A 13,459-nucleotide genomic window follows, 5' to 3' on the forward strand; every position below is an offset into this window, starting at 1 on the left:
ACAAGAATAAAATTTGGAATCTCTTCTGTTTGGGTCTCACATGGTAGACCCAATGCCAAACGGATAAGTTAAATATGCCTTAGTAGGGGGCAGGGACAACATAGATAACTTATTTGAGTATAAACAGTCTTCTCCTTCATGAAGTGGGCAAAGAGATGAGTGTCATAGAACATGAATGAGGACAGCTATAGCAAAAGGTCAGATTTATCATGTGAGAGAATCTTCCATGTGTTGGGCACCAGTACAGCCACATTCTTATAAATGAAACCATGCAAATTTAAAATAGCGAGCAACTTAAATATATCAAAGTACTCTCACTTTATATATATAACATTTGAATACAAGAAAAAACCTCTCTCAAGCAAAAATATACTTAGAATTTTATCATTTGAAAACTGGTGAGTCTAGTCCACTGGAAGCTAGCTGTCTTTACCCTTCACATGGTGAACCCACTTTAGCTGGTCAAAAGAAATAACCAGCAAATTTATGGAGATGGCATGAAGATCAGTGGTTGCCAAGGGTTGGGGGAGGAAGGGATGAATAAGTAGAGCACTGAGGATGTTTAGGGCAATGAAACTACTCTGCATCATACTACAACGGTGAATTTGTGTCCTTATACATTTGTTCAAACCCATAGAATGTACAACACTAAGAGTGAACCCTGAGATAATCTGTGGACTGTGGTGATAATGATGTTATCAATGTAAGTTTATTAATTGCAACAAAGGCACCGCTCTGGGGCTGGGGGGATGTTGATAGTGGGGGAGAATGCATGTGTACTGGCAGAGGATATATGGGAAAACTCTGTACCTTTCTCTCAATTCTACTGTGAACCTGAAATTGGTCTAAAAATAGTCTTTAAAAAATATCCCTCTTGCTGCCCCTGATTGGTTATGATTTTTTTGACGTTGTCCTGACCACATCTGTCTTCCATAAAGTAACCATCTTATGTCTCCTTTAATCGCAACAGGGACCTCTAACCATGTCTAGGCATTTTCCTTTAAATATAATATGACATTGTTTCCACCTAACCGTAAAAATATTTGTCTGTAAATAAAAAATGTCTTTGAATGTATGTTGTCATGAAGTTTATGTGTAGATGTTAACAGGCAGAACTGTGTCTTTTGAGGCTTCAGTGAGACCTTATTTAGCTTTCAAATAAGTACCTCCAAAGCCAAAAATCTTACAGATGAAAAATGAGCTATGATATGGATTATTTTTTAGGCATAATGGTGAAGAAGCATGTTCATGATCACATAAAAGTATTGATAGAAAAAGAAATTCTGTTACAAAATTACATAATCTATCAGAAACTATTCTTTGAAGGATGTATATTTATCAAAGTATAGATGCTGCTCTAAAAACTACATTGGCCTTTAAACTTAACTAATTGAAAAGAAAGTAGAGCTTTAGTTTGCCATTTTTTCATCTTCAATACTATTGACATTAAAAAAATCATTCAGAATGCTCATAAAAATTGCTTTCCATTTTTTTATGACTAAAAAGAGTTTTTCAGAAATGAATTAATCCTCATTCCCTGACACATTTGCCAGCACTCTGAGATAAAAAGAAAAAAAAAAAAAACATTGTTATGCATCCTTCTTGAGAGAGCAGTAGAGGCAAGAGCTGAGTCCAAAATTATTCATTTCTACTTCAGATCTTGAAATCTTTTCCGTGGCTGTGATGTGCAAGAAATAGCTGGAGAATTTTTATCTCCACCCCCTCAAGCAACACAAATCATCTGCTCCCCCTTTTACAAACATAAAAGTGGAAAACTGTCCATGATGATTTGCGGAGAGTAGGTGTGTGTGAGATCTGCTATTTCCATGGCTGGTTCAGAAGCTGATGTCACGAATACTTCCTACACAGCAATATGGGAAACCACATTAGCAGCAGGAATCCCAGTTGGCAGAATTGCCAATTGTACCTGATAAATAGACAAGTTATTTGGAGGAGGAATTCTCTGGACACCTTAGAAAAGTCAGTCAACGTTTTATTTAGAAGTCAGAAGCTCCTAGAATGGGATGATGTATTTCAAAATATTTAAGAAGTACAGTGTGGGATAACAATAAATGATCATTGTTGTAATGTTTTTCATCATCATTATTACATTACTATAGCTGTATGCAAGTCTTTCCATAGACACAGAAATGTTCGTTTGTCCAAAAGCAAGGGTTTTGGTGATCAGGCATGAAACTTAATATAAAATTAAATTAAATTGAACTTTTTAGAAGTTGTCTTGAGAAAATCTGGAGTGGGAAATAAGGATTTGAAACTAGATTGAAAGATAATCTGGAATTCCAAGGGGACCCAAGATAATTGTAAGCATGACTTTGACAGGAAGTCATTTTAACATTATGGCAGTGAGACATAAATGCCCACCTGAAACAGCTGGTAATTTAGAGACTGAAGTATTCATGTTAGTGTGACAGCAGCAAGATCACTGGATTGAACAACTCTAGGAGGCACCATTTATCCATTCCTTCATTCCAAGGATGTGTTATGGAATACAAGGTGTTACACAGAAGCAGCAATTTGGAAAGACCATCTTGATAGATTCTTTATAAAAATAGCCTCTATAAGGTACACGTTGAGATCACTCTGTCCATGCTCTCATCCCACTTCTGTGTAGATGTCGTCTCCCTTTTTCTACTGTATTAAGATATCAGAATGGATCTCCCAATTCTGCTAAGCTCTTTCTACCCCTGCAGAGGCTTATTGTTTCTTCTGAGAAAGTAGGCTGGTTAACCTGACACAGCCGATCGATCTGTTGTAATAATAAATGCCCACTAAATTCAATTTCCAGGTTATTGTTTATGTGTTTCAGTTCCTGCTCCTTGGTTCTTTTGGAGGTCTAGAACTGAGCAAGACCTGAGCTTGGTTGTTACCCATGTTCAAATATAGTGTCTTCCATACTTTGTACTGACTGAATATTCCTTTGGTCAAATATATACTTACAGAGATGCCCAGTGAGTAAAGCAGAGAAGCCATTGTTCACTTTGGGAGCCTTTCCTGCTCATTATCAGCCCCTACCTGTTGACTTCACTTGTTCTACCGCAGCTACTATGGGAATTCCATTGACTGTCCGGACCACTTCCATACCCAGTGCTACTTAAATAAAATCTGTTTCATTGTCTTTAACCAAATTTCTGGGGATATATTAGCAACATAATTTGGAAATGTTCGCTTCTCAACTCTAAAAATAAGCTGTGTTTCTGATAATTAAATCTAGCACTGCATCTCCATCAACTTAGAAATTAAATAACTTTTAAAAATAAAATTAGCACTGCAATATTTATTTGTACATATAGAACTAGATTATTTAGGAGTTCAACTCATTCTGACCTAAAAGGATTCCATTGGCTGAGAGGTAGCTGTAGCCCAAAAGGCTTAGAGGTAACCCCAAATTCAAGCACAGCTTGCCTTCAGAGGAAAAAGAAGATGCAAGAGTCCATCTCTCTTTCTCAGCCTTTTCCTGTTATTCACCTCAATTTATATAATATTGACTTTATTTATGGATAGGTTTTCTTCATATGGTAATCCTTAATCCCTAAGAAGGGATTTTCTTTCCTGTGATTTTCTTTCCAGGTAACACCAGTAGATTTTTGGAACTATGATTCATTTGACCAGTTGCTTTTTAATTAATACACTTTATTACTTAGAGCCCTTTTAGGTTTATCAAAAAATTGAGGTGTGAATACTGACAGTTCCCAAAGACATTCAACACTCCATACACAGTTTTCCCTATGAACATCTTGTATTGATGTGGTACATTTATTACAACCGATGAACCAGTAGTGATATAGCATTATAAACTAAAATCCATAGCTTATACTAGAGTTCACCTTCTGTTTATACCACAGTTTGTTTGTCATTCACCTAACAAAGGATAACCTGAATGCTTCCAAGTTTGGGCAATTTTGAATAAAGTCACTGGAAATGCTTGTGTGCAGGTTTGTGTGGACATAAGTTTTCAAATCACTTGGAGAAGTACCAACAAGAATAATTGCTGGATCATATGGTAACACTAAGATTAGCTTCATAAGAAACTGTAAGACTGTCTCCAGAAATGGCCATACCTTTTTTTATTTCTATCTAAATGAATGAGTTGCTGTTACCCCACATCCTGGCCAGCATTTGTCCTTGTCAGTGTTTGGGATTGTACTATTCTAATAAGTGGGTAGTGATATCTCATTGTTGTTTTAATTCGCAATACTCTAATGAGACTGGACTAGTTTTCGTTGGTATCCATTCTTGAACCACGCTCTACAGTCTAGGGAATGGAATATGGTGATCAGTCAGGTCTGTATCTCCCGCCTTTTCTTTAAGCCCAGGCAACAAAGAGAGTTTGTGATTACAGTTAACAAATTCACAAATGCAAAGTAATTCACAATTAAGAAAGACAATTGGATGCTGTACTGATAATACATTAGCAATTCATGAATAAATACATGAACAAAACCTTCTGATGAAATGTAAATATTAAGAGTGTTTATATTTACATCATTATTAGGTGAAAAACACATGATGTCTTCCAAGGGACAAGGAAAGAGATGGTGTACATATGAAGTGTATAAGTTGCAAGAAGTGGCAGTAGGAAGGCTGGGCTCAATTTCTATAATTTTTTAAAAAGTAGAATAAAATACATTTGTTTTGAATATTAATCCTTCATTGTACATATTGATTCATGAGTATGTATAATTTCTTTCTATGTGAAACATATCATACAGTGTAAATGAAATAATCCACTAGAGGTCTTTTACAATTTAAATTAAGCTATCATTCAATGTAATTACTAGTCTGAATGTTTTAAAGTTTTTCAAAATAACAGCTATGGAGGTTGTTTATTCTACAAAATGGTTCGTTGCACAATTAGGCATAATCAGCAACAACTCTGTGAATTGATGATCATAGGGTATGTTTTAGTTGAAAACATATTTTTGGCAGTGAATATACAAAGCCTATTAATTAAATCCAAAAGATATTTTATATATGTTGATTCAATAAATGTTCTCTTAAAAATGAATACATTGGCCAAGTAATAGGTGGCCACTCTAACTGCAATTGGTGAATTTGAATCTTACAGCGGGAAAGGAGGTACGGGTTAAATGTTCGTAAATATTGGCACAAGTTAGTGATGTTACTTGGGGAGAAAAGAAGAGAGTTGGCATAAACATTTCACAGTTTTATAATGGTATTTGTCCAATGATTGATTTAATCTTATGATTGATCATTAGCAAAAGTGTAAACCATATGGCAACTGACATTTATAAATGTACTTTTATCAGTCAGTTTTATCCATTGAGAACAGCAATGCAGTATTCTGGAGAATTTATTGACTAATAGTGTTGGAAAGATTCTGTGTAGAATCTTTGTAGAATCATAAAAGAATGGTATTGGGAAAGAATTTAAACTGGTGATAGACTGTATTTACTTCGTTAAAAACCTGTGTTTATTTCATCCAAAGTTCTGGTAATGTCAGAAGTTAGTGCTTCCTCGAAATACATAGAAAATAATAATTTACTTCATTCTTAAAAGATATGAATTTTCAATACCATGTGGAAAACTAGATCTGACCTAAGTGAAATGGCTGCGGAGTGAAGGGGTTTGCTGAAGAGAGGAAAGTCCTATTTATACAAATTTCATCAATATTTGCTTTTGTTTTTATCAATATTTTAGATAATTCAGTAGAAAAATATGCAAAGGTAGAAGATGGTCATTTGACAATTTCCAATAGGGATGAATGGGAAATTATCATTATGCTACATTCAGTGTATACAGGAAAACCGACCTAGTCTATATGGTTGATAGAGTTCATATTTTTGTCCCTGTTCAAAACTCATGTTGTATTGTAAATCCCAATATTGGAGATGAAGCCTGGTGGGAGGTGGTTGAATCATACAGTCAGATTTCTCATGAATGGTTTAGCGCCATCCTGTTGGTGCTGTTCTCATAATGATGAGTTCTCATGAGATCTGTTTGTTTAAAAGTACGTGGCTCTGGCCCCACCATTCTTTCTCACTCTGGCTCCCATTCTCACCATGTGATGAGCCTGCTCCCCATTTCCAAAGGATACTTTGGAAGCCTCCTAAAGTCTCCCCAGAAGCAGATGCTGCTATGCTCCCTATACACCCTGCAAAACTGCGAGCCAATTATAAATGAATTATAAATGATTCACTTATTTACTTATAAATTACTCAGTGTCTTGTAGTTTCTTTATAGCAATGCAAGGAAGGCCTCATCCAATGGTAATCTAAAAAAACAATGCATGTTAAATCAGATTGAGTTTCTATGTGAATTAGAAAACAAAGACTGATGAAATTTGTTTCTAATGTATATATCAGTAAAGAAAGGCAGATACTGATGAAATTTGTATAAATATTTAGTTTTCTAATGTATTAAAATTTACAGCACTTTAGAAGGAAGGTAACTGATTTAGCTATCAATCACAGTAAAACTAACAAAGTAGCTATAGGTTTAATCAGTCAACCTTTGTGTTTAAAATGAGACAAATTATTTTTGCCACCTTAACAGCAAATATAAGACAAAGCACAATTTTCTCTGATTATAAGTTGGAGAACTTGGTTAGAAACTAATTCCTGTTTATCAGATGACTTAGTTTAAATCGTAGTTAAATGATATCCTATCATTTAACTGTCATCCTTTAATAATATTATGACAAAGTATATTTTCATAACAATTGCTATTGTCATTGTCATCTTCCTCATCATCATCCACATTTTATTTCCATGATACTTTAAAATAGTCAAGTGTCACACTGCCCAAGGTAAGTATATCAAACATGGTACCATATTTTGGTCAAAAGTTGATTTGGCTCTGAATTTACATAAAAAGAAATAAGAGAAGAATCTGGATTGAAATAGTTTTATAGATGTAATCTATTAAACATGTATTAATATACCAGAATAGCTCATTTGGATCACCATTTTTTCATGTAGGTAGAGCACTTGACTGAAGGTAGAAAAATACTGCTTGGTCATTAATTAATTTCCCAAGACCTACTTAATCCTTCTGGGACTTGTTTCAGCTATAGAACTAAGTGAACAAAGTCAAACTTCAGTCAACACAAGGTATGTCGCTTACGTAGCTACTGTCTTTCAAAACATCTTTGAACTGTCCTAGTGGAATGTCACTTCACATTTTCCTGACATCTTTAACACTATTTCAGTTTCCACAATAGTTGCCAACTCTCTACCCAACTCTTTCCACTCTACTCTGGATTATGTAACTTCCTAGCTTTTCATTCTTTGTCTAGAATAAGATCAGGATTTTTTCCTGGTGACTTATTTTGGAGGATTCCAGCTGTGGAAACAAACACATGTGAAAAGACATAGCAGATTTCATCTAAATATTCTTTTAGAATTTTGCCAATCATAAATGTTTCTAGAAGACAGTGCTCTTGAAATTCTCCATTAGTATTGACCCAAATTCATTTATTCAGTTTGGTCCAGAAAGAAGGGAGTTGGTAATTTTAAGTGTAAATATAGGACTCAATATTTCATTTATTCAGAAGGGGGCACACTTGTGCTTTTAATAGCAGATGTATTCAGATTTGCTGGTATACCACGTTCATACATAAACTTGCCACAGATAACAGAACTACTCCTCATTAGCATGGTTTTTTAGAAAACTTAATGCTTCTTAAATGAGAAGAGTGAAAGAATTCAACATGCAGATTTCTTTTTAAAGAAGGGTTTCTTTTAAAAAGTTCCAGAGTCCTTTTAGGTTAAAAACTGAATTTGTTCTTGTAATTTTTCAATGTGATTAGCCTTGCTGTTCATAAACACATTTATGATCATGGATATAACATGTTTTTGACAGCTTCTGACACATTTATTTTGACCTCTGACTTTTGGAAACTTGATAGCCTTAAAAACATTTTCTTTCCTGGTTTTCATTAATGATGTGTCATCCTTTATATGCCAAGATAACACTGACCCGCTGGAGAATAAAGCTTACGCAATAAGCTATCTTTTTCCCAGTGGGTTTAATTGTTCTTAGCCATAATTGTTTTTCCCAGAGACACAGCATTGTGTTGGCGTGTTTGTCTAAGGAATTTACTTGAAAACTTTTGAAAATCGTAGCCAGCTTCCACTACTTTAGCCTCAGTGTTCTCTACACAATTAGTATTTGATCATAAATGATAAAACCCAAGCAATTTAGAATATACAGTTATAGCTGTAATAACTACAGAGAATACAAGAAGATAGAATACATATACAATTAAAATTTGCTTTGAGGTATTGTCAAAACTTGTATATGTTGTAATCTCTCTGACAATATATGTGACAATAGGGAATATCTTTAATATATAAAGTACTTTTACAAATAATAATGAATATTTAAGGTAATTCAATAGAAAAATATGCAAAGATAGAAGATGGTCATTTGACAATTTCTAATATGGATGAATGGGAAATTATCATTATACTATATTCAGTGTATACAGAAAAACAGACCTAGTCTATATGGTTGATATAGTTCATATTTTTGTCTCTGTTTAAAACTCATGTTGTGTTGTAAATTCCAGTGTTGGAGATGGATCCTGGTGGGAGGTGGTTGGATCATAGGGGCAGATTTCTCATGAATGGTTTAGCATGGTGCTGTTCTCACGATGATGAGTTCTCATGAGATCCGTTTGTTTAAAAGTATGTGTCTCTGCCCTCACCACTCTGTCTCACTCGGGCTCCCATTCTTGCCATGTGATGAGCCTGCTCCCCATTTGCATTCTGCCATTTTTGGAAGCCTCCTAAAGTCTTCCCAGAAGCAGATGCTGCTATGCTTCCTATACACCCTGCAAAACTGTGAGCCAATTAAACTTCTTTACGTATAAATTACCCAGTGTCTTATAGTTTCTTTATAGCAATGCAAGGAAGGTCTGTTACAATGGTGACCTAAAAAAGATGCGTGTTAAACCAGATTGAGTTTCTGTGTGAATTACTGAGATTATCATGAGCCCTACCTAAGCAGGATCTCTTTTCTTCTTTAATTCTTGGGCTGGTATTTATCATATTTTTTTTCCTTCAACATATTTTCAGTCTTCTGCCCTCACAAACTTTTCAAAAGAGCAATGTTGATTCAGATATTAATTAATATTTCATTTCCAGATTATAATCTTGCAATATATATCACTGATTTAAGTATATATATCCCTTGACTAACCATCCACCATCTTTTTTAAGGAAATGATCTGAGAGAGAGATAACTGTATAAGGATGTTTGTTGCCGTGATGCTTAAAGTAGTGAGCAGTAGGTAACCACATAAGTATCAAGGAAAACTACTTAGTTAAATGTGTTATGCTAAAATCCTTTAAATTAGTACTTCATAACTATTAATACCATAAAGAGAGTCTACACCTATTGATTTTTTTAAGTCTAAATATGTTGGTAAATTGAAAAAGTAGGTTAACAGAAAGATTGTGAGGTAATTCCAATTTTATGAGGGAACCATCATTCTACTCTCTTTGTTCACGAGATAAATTCTTTTGGTTTGCACATAAAACTGAGGACGTGAAATACTTGTCTTTCTTTGCCTTGCTTATTTCGCTTAACATAATGTCCTCCAGTTTCATCCATGTTGTAAATGACAGGATTTTATTTTTTATGGCTGAATACTATTCCATTGTGTATATAGTCCACATTTTCTTTTTCCATTTATCCACTGATGAACACTTAGGTTGATTCCAATCTTCACTGTTGTGACTAGTGCTGCAGTAAACATGGGAGTGCTGATATTTATTTGATGTACTGAGTTTTCCTTCTTTTTGTTATATATCTCCTTTATTTGGGACCATATGGTAGTTTTATTTTTAGCTTTTTGAGAAACCTCCATACTGTTTTCCATAGTGGCTGTACTAAGTTGTATTCCCATCAGCAGTGTGTGAGCTTTCCCCTTTCTCTGCATCCTTACTGGAATCCATTATTTTTTGTCTTTTTGATAAAAGACATTTTCACTGGGGTGATATGATATCTCATTGTAGTTTTGAATAGCAGTTTTTAGATGATTATTGATGTTGGCCATTTGTGTGTCTTCTTTTGAGAAATGTCTATTGAGATCTTTAGTGCATTTTAAATTAGATTATTTGTTGACTTTTTTTTTTAACTGTTGAATTGTTTGAATTTTTTTATATATTCTGGCTATTAACCCCTTGTCAGTTGAATAGCTTGCAAATACTTTTTTCCCATTCTGTAGGTTGTCCCTTTGTTTTTTATGTGCTAACTAGCCTTTGTTGCATTATACTGGCCATGCAATTCACAAAACTAGTCCAAATGCAACAGTCATGGTGGCTCATGCCTATAATCCTAGCACTTTGAGAGGCCAAGGCAGGTGGATCACCTGAGGTCAGGAGTTCGAGACCAACCTGGCCACCATGGTGAAACCCCGTCTCTACTAAAAGTACAAAAAATTAGCCAGATGTGGTGGCAGGTGCCTTTAATCCCAGCTTCTCCAGAGGCTGAGGCAGGAGAATTGCTTGAACATGGGAGGCGGAGGTTGTAGTGAGTTGAGATACTGCCACTGCATTCCAGCCGGGGCAACAAGAGTGAGACTCCATCTCAAAAACAAAAGAAAACATTCAACAAAAAATCTCACTCCTTGATGGAAGAAACTGCAATGTTACATTGCAGAGAGCGAAGGAAGGCGTAAAGAATAGGGGTCAGGCTGGGTGTGGTGGCTCAAGCCTGTAATCCCAGCACTTTGGGAGGCTGAGGCGGGTGGATCACGAGGTCAAACGATTGAGACCATCCTGGTCAACATGGTGAAACCCCGTCTCTACTAAAAATACAAAAAATTAGCTGGGCATGGTGGCGCGTGCCTGTAATCCCAGCTACTCAGGAGGCTGAGGCAGGAGAATTGCCTGAACATAGGAGGTGGAGGTTGCAGTGAGCCGAGATCATGCCATTGCACTCTAGCCTGGGTAACAAGAGCGAAACTCCGTCTGGGAAAAAAAAAAAAAAAAAGAATAAGGGTCATTTTTACGGTCTGCTCCTCTAGCTAAATTCCGAGAAAACACACTAAATATAGAAACCCAAACCATGAATCCAAGGCAGAGAAAAAGATTTACTATGTCATGAGTAGGTATCAAAAAAACAGGCTTTCAAGTTCTTGAAGCATACATGTGAAATTCCTATCCCACGTCCTTCATTTTCTAACTACAGAAACTTAAATGATGCATCTGTATGAATATTTTTTTCTTTAAAATGTGGGTAATATGTACGATTCTCATTTTCATTGAAAGAATAAAGCAGGATTACTTTTTTAAAAGTTATTTACAGAGGCTTCACAATGTAGGTGCTTCATAAGTGTCTAGAATAATTGGCTAACATTATTATGATTAACTTTGCTGTATTTATTAGTGAATCACACTGGACAAACTAATGAACTAGAAAATAGAAACGAAGAATACAGTGGAAATAAGACTAACATCGAAGATATTTGGTTGGGATCGTGGATTCTAGGTCTGTGCAACCTTAGGCAAGTCACAGTATTTCTCTGGACCTGTGTTGTTTCTAAGAAAATGACGCTGCTGCTTAGAGCTGAAATGTCATTCTGCTCTAAGAAAATTACAACGTTCTCATTTTCATTTTCCAAATTGTATTACTGCTTGCAAAACAATATAGTATTATTGTATCAGAGAGTTTCAGGGCAAACAAAGATGATCAAGTGAATGTTTGAATGTTTGGGAAAAGAGTGGACCAGGGTGAGGAGACCCAAAGTTATCACCCCAGTTGTTAAGTAGCTGAGAAGAACTCCACACCTGATTAATATTTCTGGTCATCAGGTTTGTCTGATGTTATTCCAAATGATTTTTGTTTTCAGTTACAGTGATGTGTGACTAATTGCTAGTATGTGTTCTTAATGAGCATATATCAAATTTAAAAATAAAATATTACTTAAAAACACCACAAATAAAATCACACAACTTTGAGGCTGAGTTCTGTTAAGTAGCTGATTGTGTGAATTACATAAGAATATGAGATATAACCTCATGAACTAATGCACCTTCTGGTGTCTATCATACACTGCTCTGGGTAGCACCAGTGGCTCCAAATGACAACAAAGTGCCATGACATCAAAAAGTAGGGAAGAATTCCACCAAATAATACTGAACACTTTTATTAGGAAAACAGGAAAAGGAAGAAAAATATGAAATAGTGGCAGTTTCTTTGGACAAAATCTGAGTGCAAACTGTTACCCTCAGGGTAGAAAACTGCTTGAATTGGGAAATCATACCTTGAGCTGAAACCTTGGGACATTTGTTCACAAACCTGTTAGCTTCTCTATAGCTTCCCATTGAACATTGCAAGTGGTTCATTTCCATACCATCTGGGCCAGTGGGCCAAATTTTGCTTTAAATTTCTCATTCTCATATTTTCTTTTTTTTGGTGTTTTACTGATGTTTGTGAAATTTCTCTTTTTAAAATTTTTTTAATTTTTTTTTTTTTTTTTGAGACAGAGTCTGAGTCTGTCACCCATGCTGGAGCGCAGTGGTGCCATCTTAGCTCACTGCAACATCCATCTCCTGAGTACAAGCAATTCTCCTGCCCCATCTCCAGAGTATCTGGAATTACAGGTGCATGCCACAGTGCCTGGCTAATTTTTGTATTTTTAGTGGAGACAGAGTTTCATATTAATGGGAAAATGTTTTTCTTTCATTCCTAACTTTTAGGAGATTCCTCGTGATCCTCATAATCATTTAGCAAGGGATGTACCAACCAAAAGGACAAAAACAAACAAAAACCCTATATAAAATCATTTTCGTGATGCTCTGCAGAGATTGAAGAACTTATGTCTGTAAATTTGGGTAGTTATATAGCCACTGGAGCTCCAAGTTCCTCATCTATGAAATCAGGATAATGATGATAAAAAATATAAGGTTTTTTCTGACAGAGGACATTTTATACACATTATCTCATGTAATCTTTACAATAACCCTGTGAGACAGGTATTATCACACTCAGCAACATTTAATAGTGTCACTACACAAATCACCATACTCTCTATGGGTATAAGATAAATTTTGGCATAATGACATTACACAAATCCATGGTGGTGAATATGAACCACTGTACCAGTCAGAAATTCTCATTTAACATTGGTTATGTCTGGAGGAAAAATTACTTGTTAATATGCAACAGATCTTTCTGAAGCACCTCATATGTGTCTATCACTTAGTTCTGTGTGGGTCTATCACAGTTCTTTATGTTAAAGATAGAGCAATGAACAAGATAGAACAGGCTTCGTCCTTGAAAAGCTTATATACAAGGGGGAGTGGGAAAAGACTATGAACTAAGAAACAAAAAATAAACATAATTCAAAAAGGGAAATGCTGCTGTGAAGATTATATAACAAGGTAATGGGATATAAAAGGAATGGGAGTGTCCTGGAGATACTACAGCTAGAGTGATCAGGGGTTTATGAGTAGGTGACAGTTGTTCT

The sequence above is a fragment of the Callithrix jacchus genome, chromosome 15, assembly GCF_049354715.1.
Source record: "Callithrix jacchus isolate 240 chromosome 15, calJac240_pri, whole genome shotgun sequence".
NCBI lineage: Eukaryota > Metazoa > Chordata > Mammalia > Primates > Cebidae > Callithrix > Callithrix jacchus.